General features: G+C 41.2%; 1 pseudogene; it reads right to left on the reverse strand.

Moving 5' to 3' along the window:
* Positions 1–7,520: 7,520 nt before the first annotated feature.
* On the reverse strand, positions 7,521–9,728 carry LOC143535428 (subtilisin-like protease pseudogene; annotated as a pseudogene).
* Between the last annotated feature and the right edge of the window lie 335 nt (positions 9,729–10,063).

The raw sequence follows: 10,063 nt of genomic DNA on the forward strand, positions 1-10,063 counted from the left end.
TCATGTCTTCATTTCCTTCATACACCTCAATCAACACCTCCCACAACTCCTTGGCAGATTGAAGTTCTCTAAAACTTAAAGCGATCTCAGGTGAGAGAGCCATAGTTAAGGTTGATAGGGCCCTTTCATCCTCTTCAACTTTAGCAAAATTATCATCATCATACTGTGCAACAGGCTTCACAACAACCTCAATTGAATTCTCACGTTGATATGTGATGATTTGGGTTCCTCTAACAATGCTTCTCCATATCTTAGCATCTTTCATTTTAACATACTTCTCAAATCGAAATTTCCACTCACTAAACCCCTCATGAGACAATAGATGAGGTACACGAGTGGTTGTCCCCATTATGGAATCCAATTCTTGATGAAGTAGAGCATTTGATGATTCATTGCTGTTAGTTAACTGATCCATTTTTAGTTTATTGATTTCAGTCCAGGAAGTCTTATAGTCCTAGTCCAAGTATCAAGCCCAAATCAAACCAATCAGGCCCAAATAGAGCCTACAGTTTACCAAGCCGAGAACCAAAGGTTGACCGAGAACCCAAAGAAACCGAGAACTGCCAAAGCAACCAAAGGTTGACCAAGAACTGCCTTAGCCGATAACTAAGTTTGACCGAGAACTAGTTGTGACCGAGTACTAGTTGTAGCCGAGAACTGTTGTGGCCGAGAACCAACAAATTTCACCGAGAGCGACCAAATGATGGCCGAAAACAATGAAAATTAACCGAGAACTTCCAAGAAACCCAAAGATGCTTTGACCAGATAATTTTGGTAACAAATTAAATCCCGAAATCTCTGGGATTTGAATTTTAACCAAGATTAGGTCAATCTTCAACTTAAAAAAAACTTTTTCCTTCTCCGACGAAAGTATCACCGGAAAATCAAACCACAACCACATAGATCAAAATCTTGAATTCTTGATATCACAATAACGAGCCTGAATAGGTCTAAGGCTCTGATACCAATTGTAAGTCCCGAATCTGGATCACTACAATTATGATATCAACAATCTAGGTGTTGGTGCGGAATTCCAACACTAGATGATTCAAGAATACAAACACAGTACCAAGAACTTGCTTCAAAACACACGTTAATACTAATGTCGGGTGCTTAAGCACTATTAATACAATACTCGTCTATGATAACCCTTAGACGGCCAAAATCTCCAGTGAACGAACAACCCTTAACCCTATACAAAGACATCTATATATATATAGGGTACCAGCATACTAGCCCAACAAAAGCCCAAAGCCCACCGAGAACCACTAAAGTTCTCGGCTTACATAATATACCCTATCTAAGCCCAACCTACAAGCATAAACCACAAATATAGCCCAACAGAGTTAGAAAAAGAGTCAGTCCTAGGAATTTTAACTTCTGCTTTATTTCTTCATTTAATTTCGACTCAAGCCTTGGACTTTCTACATTTGTAGTCATACAAGATCTGATTGTTAAGGCCCTGAGTCTTCTGCTTTGTTTTATTTTCTTTCTTTTGTTCAAGCCTTGGACTTTCTCTGCGCGATAATATGGTATTATCCGACCTGATTGTTATGGCCTGAACTTCTGCTTTATTTTAATCTTTCTAGATCGAGTCAAGTGTGCAAAGCACAAAGTGTCATGTATACAGTGTATAATAAGTCAAGTTTGTTAATAAGAGTATTGTGATCAACTAAGAAATGTTTAAGTCAAGTTGAGGTGATATGTTAATACAAAGTAGGCTCAAGATATGATGGAATCAATAACATGTCTGATTAAGTGGGGACCACATAAGCATCGTGCCTAATTGTACTTTAAACGTATCATTTTTGGCATCAAAACACTTGTCAAGTTAAAAGGGAGGACAATATCTACAGTCAATGATGAACTTGTGTCATAATAATTTCAAAATGGAAACGCGGTCTAGGGCTTTGCAAATCCATATGATTCCATGTCGTGATCGTTATTTGTAAATAACTAAAGAAAAGAACTATGTAAATTAATTTAATATTTTTGCTTTTAACTTTAAAATGTTTTAAATTTTTTTAATTTTATTTTGTTTTTGTTTTCTAAAATATTAAGTATCTGCATAGTTTAATATTTTAAATTTTATTATTTATTTATTTTATTTTATTTTATCTTTAATTTTAATCTTATTTTTGACTTTATTTTAGTGTCTTCTTTTATTATGTTTTGTTTTGACAAAAGAGATCGATCGTGCAGACGTTAACGCTTGTGAACCAACAAAAGAAAATTTTGCAAAAAAAACAAGTGCTCGGATTCGATGGGTAAATGTTTTTCAGAGATTGAAAATGCAAATTATTTTAAAGACCGAGGACTGAGAGTATATTTTTGGTGAATACTCGCAATGTGTTGACCTTATCGCGAGATAGGCTGACCCTATATATAAGGGAAACCTAAAATATCTTTCACTATTCATCAAACAATTTTACCTTTTACTCTCTCTTCTCTCTCATCTTCAAGCTCTCAAACCCTAAAAACTCTTCAATTATTCAATAATCCGGCCTTTATTATAAAACATGCCGTTGAATCCAGATTATCCACCCTCGGGTCACAATTTGTTTTGTGCTCTCGAGTTACCAAAGGCCAGGAAGGATAAAGTTTTCACCTCTATGGTCAAGGGGCTCAAGCAATCACCCCTTGCACACGCTATATCTACTGACCCAGCCATTTACTACAAATGGGTCTTGGGCTTCTGGGCGTTTGCCAAGGTTGCCGATGATTCTCTGTCGTTTACAACAACAGTTGCAAGAAAGGAATTGACTATTACTGAAGATGACATTCGAAGGGTGTTAAAGATCGATGACCAGCCCGATTACAAGTTTGAGAGGGGTGATAGAAAGAAACTGATTGAATTTGTTGCTCAGATGGGATACGATACCGTGTGGAAAAACCTTGAGAAGAAGCATCTCCCACCATACTGGAGATTTCTCTTCCACATAGTGATTCATTGCTTTGCTGATATACGTGGAGGGCTTGATAGCATGAGTGTAGGCTGGGTCCGGATCATGTATGCTTTGACTGCTCAAGAAAAGTTCAACTATTCTCGAAGAAGATTCCTGTGCATGTTGGGGAATATCAGAAGTGGAGCCACATGGCTTTTGTATCAAAGATTCGTACAGATGCTCCTGGATGATTTAATCCCTGATGTTCCAAGGCCGGGATCAAAGAAAGCAAAAGACAAGAAATCTCATCCTGAGCCATACCATGTAAATGAGATCAAGTTGTCGATCTTTGGTGTGTTGCTCAGCACCAAAGGGAGGGGGCATCAGTATCAAGGACCAAGGCTGGGTCCTAAGTTTGGTTTATTTGAGGAGACAGAGCCTGCTGGGGAAGAGGCGTCTGCTGAGGGTGAAGATGATAATGAACCCAAAGTTGAAGGTGAACAAGATTCTAGTGATGAGACGGCCGAGGATCGAACAAAGGCCAAGAATGACTTGAAGAGGAAAGTGGCTGAAAAGGGCAAAGTGATAGAACTTGAGGAGGAAGAAGAAGACCAGCCGCCCCTGAAGCGCTTGAGGAAACTTGAGGACTCCCAAAAGTCAACCAAGTTTCTTGTCAAGTCTCTCTCACAAAACAAACCCTCCGACCAACCAAAAATCATCAAAGAAGCCCTGGCCCAAGCCCTCAAGACACTAGGCGTAACCAAGATACAAATCCCTGCCTACAAGACACCAAAAACCAGAAAGAAAACCAAAGCCAAGAAAACCAAGATCCTACTCCATGACTCACCTGAACCTTCACCAACAGACCAACCCATTTCAGCATTCCTACCCCAAATACCATCCTTACCATACTCACCACCACAAGAACAAATCCAACCCGAACCTTCTCAAGTATCAACACCACCTACCCAACCAACCTCATCCATATTCACCTCATCAGTTTTCAGCTTACCAATACAAACAACAAGCTTATGGAGCAAAACCGTCATTACTTCCCCAACCCAAACCGTCACACCATCTACAACACAACCAACACAACCCACCACTATAACTTCACCAATCCTTACCCAAGCCATCACCTTACCTTTGCCAACAACCTCACCACCCATAACGACCACCACCCCACCATCCACCATTATCTCACCCAAACCCATCTCCCGAGGGATGTCTTCAACACCTCAAGTATACGCCGATCCTATCCTCGATAGGATCGTCGCACTGGAGGAATCCAACGCTAAGAGTGCGGAAAGAGAAATTGTGCTCCTCAAGTTCATTAAGGAGATGAAACAAAAGGCGTTGGAGGATGAGGAAGAAAAGGCGGCCATGAGGGAAAGGATAAGGGTGTTAGAAGAACAGAAGGAGGCAAGTGACGCTCTTGCTAAAAATCAAAGATTGTTGACAAACATCTTCCACACCCGAATCCAGAATCTACAAGCATTAATGAACCGTGAGGCCTCTGAAAACGCTAATCTGAGAGCAGATCACACAAGACTTGGAGATAGGCTGACTACACTTGAAAGAGACTTACCAAGTGCTAGTGCTCTCAGATCTAGTTTAAACAAGAAGATCGAAGATGCAACGAGAAGGTGGGATGTTGAAAAGGAAGCTACAAACTCAAGAGTTGCAAATTTGGAAAATTAGCTTGCTTCCTCCGCCTCTCTCGATACGCTCAGAGCAGAAATGGAGGCCATGCAAGGAAAGATAAAAGAGCAAGATCGTCTGAATGAGCTACAGCTCAAGACGAATGAAGACATGGTGAGCAAGTACCAGGCGGCCTCACCTCATGGGCATTCAAGAAGATGAATTTCATGGTCTGGAGGATAGGCTTGACGCTGTGTTTGGGACTTGGAGAAGGTCTAGTGAGACTTCTCAAGTCGGTGGTTCACAGCCTACCGCAGGTCCTTTTGTGACCATGCGAGGAGTTCAGGCTGTTGTACCTGAAGGAGAGGCGACTGTTGGTCGGTTAGTACAACAGGGTGGCCAGTCTAGCGGTGTTGGTGGTGGATATGATGGTGATGATGATGGTGATGAAGAAGATGATAAGGAGGAAGAAGATGATGACGATGATGAAGTTCATGATAGCTTTGATGAAGATGACGACAATGATGATGAAGGTGGAACAGGTGGAGACGGAGGGGCTGGGGCAGCAGGAGGTGGAGGTGGAGATAACACTCAATCACCTCCACCAGCTCAACATGACGTTTAAGACCCTGCTGCTCACAACTCAGCTAGCAAAGTCAGGGAACACGACACACAGATTACTGACATGTATAAAGATTTATTCCCTGATGACTTTGTAGGTGCTAAGGATGACTTTATCGAAGCAGGAATGAACTTGGAGAAATTTATTGATCAGAATACAAAGGCGAGGGTTGAAGATGACTGCATCAACTACTCACCCAACCCAGACACTCCTCCTGCTAAAGTTCAAGCTTCAGAAACTCCAGCTACTGATCCCGTCTCCAATCCTTCTGACGACTTGACACAGGAACCAACAAAGAAGAAAAGAAAGACGCACATGGTGTCAAGTCGTGCGTGTGCCCGTGTGCTCAACTATCCTTATCATGACAATTCACTCATTATCTACGCGAAGTATGAAAAGCGAAACAACTGTTGGGCCATCAAGAGATACAGCGGAGATCTGATCTACCTCAACCACCATGAGCTGAAATCGCTACCAGAGCTCGACATTAATTATCTCCGACAAGCTCTAGGCCATGGTGCAGTTGGGAGTACGCTAGAGGGCTGGGTCCCAGACTATCTCCATCATCAATTAAGGGTGGACTACAAAGATTTCGAGCCGAACAAGGGTCGAAAATACAAGAACCTAAAGGAGATAGACCCAGCTACCGGAGAGCCACACATTATGTGGAGATACAGGGCGCCGAAAGACTGTCACGAGATTTATCATGGCGAACCCTATCTTCCCAACACTCATAGATTGGGAGTTTGACAATAAAACCGGTGAAGCCGTCATACACTGTCGTGATATGCACGAGATTTGAGTGTTTGACGAGCATGAGCTTATTGGTCTACACATTGAGGATATGAAGAAGCTCTACAACAAGCCACTGGGGACCGTCGAGGACTTGGGACGTCAAAACACCGACCTGATAGTTGAAGCCTTCAACAAGTTCGTGCGTAGACTTGTTGAACTTCCACTAACAGAGGAAGAACTTCTCGTCTACGACACCAACGGGTTCCAATACTAAAGACTAGAGGGAGATTGTTAGGTCCCGTTTTGTATGTTTTAGTCTTTTGTATTGGTTCGGTTATTTATTTGGGGCCGATTAGTCATTTTGTATGTATTGGGCCACGGTCCATTGTAAAGAAGCCCATTGGGCCTTAGTGAATATAATTCATACTTCTTATGCATGCCACCCTATAAATAGGGAGCATGCCATGAGAAAAATAACCTTTTGCCAAAAAATCTCATTACACACTTTCTTTCTTTCTCTCGGCTCTCTCTCTTTCTCTCTTACTACTCTCAACCGAACATAATCTCTAGATCCGAGACCTCTTGGTTGCTTAGTGTGATTTCCGCTAGCACTAAGTTAGGTTGATCCAAAGACGTTAGATCCACCCGAATAGGGACCTACATGTAGGCATTTAGATGTTTTCTATATATAATTTTTGGTGCAAGTAGAGCTAATAATGGTATAAATGAGTTTTTAATTAAAAAGGATTTAGGAGTTATACGGGCTTATTATAATTCATGTGCCATTATTAAATTTATGCAGGCCATTATTTATCAGTTTATTTAATTTGACTTAGTACATTTATCTATTCTAATTGGCACCCCATATTGGAGTTTACTCAAAACCCACAAGAAAAGAAAGAGCCAAAAGAAAAGACAAATATAATTGGTTTGGGTATTCCCCTATAACATCAACATGAAATACAATAACTGGCCATGGGCTGCAATCAAAAGAAAACAAGTTGGGTCATGGGTTTAAGTGGTGATGGCCCAAAACAAAGACAAGGCCGGGGACAGCGGCCTACTGCGTGCGCAAAGCCGAAAAGCAAGCATGCGACTGGCCTTTGTGCAATCTAACTTTATCGGTTCGTTCACTACAAACATAGCTATGCAATCGCGTCGTTTAATCATTTGTCTATCATTTGCTAGTGTTAAATAAAGTTATATCTATGTAGATTTCTAGTAAACTTAACTAAATCAGGTTACATATTGTGCTATCAAACCATTGCAAATGATCTTATAACGTACATTACATAAAAAGCTAGAGACATGTGCATACGAAACCATGCATTCGGACAAGAATTATACAAATCCCAACAATGGAAACAGGCGAAAAAGGAAACAAGGAAACATAAGTAGGAAACACATGTTCTATTGAATTGAACATTGCAGTAGAATAAATCTTATTGAATCAGAACAATTTCTTAAACAACATTACTTCAACTCATTAAAACTTAGCGATTAACTTAGACCAATTTTAGTGACTTGCAACATATTTGATTCACCAAAAGATCGGTAACAAAACGTATACTTTAGTTTGAATAAATAATTCAGCACATACAATCTTACAAAGATGACCGGCTCCCCATTGTGAATACCTACACAAACTTGATTGCAAAAGGGGTTCTAACAGAATATTTACCCGAACGCCAAGTCATCGCTCCTTCAGCATAAGGAACACTTACTTCCACACTACTAGAACGTCTGAACGTTATACTATATGTTAACTTTTGGTTCACTTCGGTGAATTTCAATTTACAATTGTCAATGACCAGACCTATACCCTTTGGAATGACGGTATCTCGCAATGATAGAGTGTAAGTAGAATTAGCCTTACCAACGTTAGTAGCCGTCCGTGTGTATGTTTTGTTTTCACCACTTGCTAATGTCACTGCAAAGGAAGGATAATTTAGTTGTCCTTCAGGAATTGTTTTCGGACATGAAACCATTTTCTTTACAATGATTCCAACTTGTTGGTTTGTGAAGCCGAGCCCGCACAAATAAGGAATGTAATCATCTGGATCGATGCCAAAAACTAGCCCGGGATCATCAGCTTTTGACGGGTTCACATGGCCCGAACCTATGGCAAAAACATCTGCATGGAGTCCTCTTTCATCCTGAATAGGATTACCATTTAGACTGACTTGATCCGCAGTCGTCATGATTGCGGATTTGATAGCTGAAGGTGACCAATCAGGATGAGCGGCTTTCAACAATGCCACTATGCCCGCCAGATGCGGGCAAGACATTGAAGTACCTGAAATCATAGTAAAAGTAGAGATTATTTGTGTGCTGTTCTCACCAAAAGCAGGCCAAGCTACTAGCACGCTAACTCCCGGGCCAATAATATCCGGTTTCAAGATTCCCGAGCTTTGCAAGCCTGGCCCTCTAGACGAGAAAGAGGCCACTGCAGGAGCTGAATCTAGTCCTATTACAGTCCCTCGAAACAATAAAGTAGCCTTAGGCGTTGCGGTTGAATTAATATACCTCTTGATCGCGGCTCCATCTTTGAAACCGACATGTGAAGCAGGAAGAACGTGCATATCCGCACCAGTACTATCGCCATCTAAAGCTTCGTTCACTAGAATCATCGCAGCGCCTCCAGCTTTCTTTACAATCCTACCTTTTCCCGTCCTCGATATAACACCTCTATCGCACACTACCACTTTCCCTTTAACGTCGACATCGTCCAACGATCCTTCCATACACAACGACGTGTTTTGATCACCATTCGACCCCGGATACACCAAAGGCAGATATGTTCTAGGGAAACCTTTCGGTTGGAATAACGATTATCCATCTAACAAATCTTTGTTTCCAAGAGAAACAGTTGCAACTATTTTTCTATCCATGGTACTAGCCCCTACCGTAAGAATCCATGGAGCTTCATTTGACAATGTCGACTTAGACTGTCCGAAATTACCAGCAGCACAAGCCACAAATATACCTTTCTGTATCGCAGTAAATGCACCTATCGCGATACCGTCTTGATAAAATGGAACAGAATCAATCCCTAACGATAGCGAAAGCACATCTATGCCATCTTCAACTGCCACATCCAATCCGGCTATGATCGCACTCTCCGGACAATCCCCATCCGTACACACTTTATACGTAGCCACATGGGCAAGCGGTGCCATCCCAACCGCAGTTCCTTTAGCGTTCCCAAATACACTCGCATTTTTAACAAAATTCCCAGCCACAGTGCTTGATGTATGCGTACCATGCCCGAGTTCATCAAACGGCGAATGATCATTTCCACCCATCGTTAGATCCCGCAACCCGATTAGTTTATTATTGCATCCTTCAACTTCACATTTCCCTTTCCACCTTGCTGGTGGTTTAGGGACTCCACTATCATCAAAAGAAGGATGACTTGGAGTTGTTCCGGTGTCTAAAACTCCGATTATGATCCCTTTTCCGTAATTCGAACCGCTCCAAAACCCTACATTCCGGTGCAGCCCCAAGAAATTAGAACTATGAGTAGTTTGAGTTAAGTACACTCTTTCAGGCCTTGCAAATAAAAACCGCTCCATTTTCTCCATCTCCTTAACATGCTCCGGTGATAGTTTCGCCGCAAATCCGTTGAGCACGTTATGATATGCAAAAACCATGGTTGGTTCATCATTTGCACCATTAGTGGCTAGTGGTAAAAATGATTGATACCAGTTTTCACGATCTTGTCTTAGAACAAACTGTTGATCATTGGGTGAGTCTAAATGGACAATGTAGGTTTCAAGTTCAGCAGCATTGATAGAAGTAAAGATTAAAATGGTCACTAGAACAAGAATCAATATAGAAGCCATTGTAGTTATTGTATGCTTAGCTAACATTTAATAGTTACTGTACTATCTACACAACATATGTACTATGGAATGCTTTTATAACTAGAAGTATATATAATCTACACAACATATGTATGGAATGCTTAGAAGTATATATCAGTACAAGAGATTTATCACCAGATATCTAATAGTTGATGTGACCAGATCTGACCAGCGGCGGATACACATTATTCCATCTGATGCAATAACTGGTAACCCTATTGGCCTACATGTGGCACATGTTTCAAAAAGGTGGATCTCAAGGCGGGTGGACCTTATTTAGAGCAGGGTCATTTTTGGTCAAAATAACATTTGGA

The sequence above is a fragment of the Bidens hawaiensis genome, unplaced genomic scaffold, assembly GCF_021521415.1.
Source record: "Bidens hawaiensis isolate Kalapana, Puna unplaced genomic scaffold, B.hawaiensis_p1.1 tig00010472_1, whole genome shotgun sequence".
NCBI lineage: Eukaryota > Viridiplantae > Streptophyta > Magnoliopsida > Asterales > Asteraceae > Bidens > Bidens hawaiensis.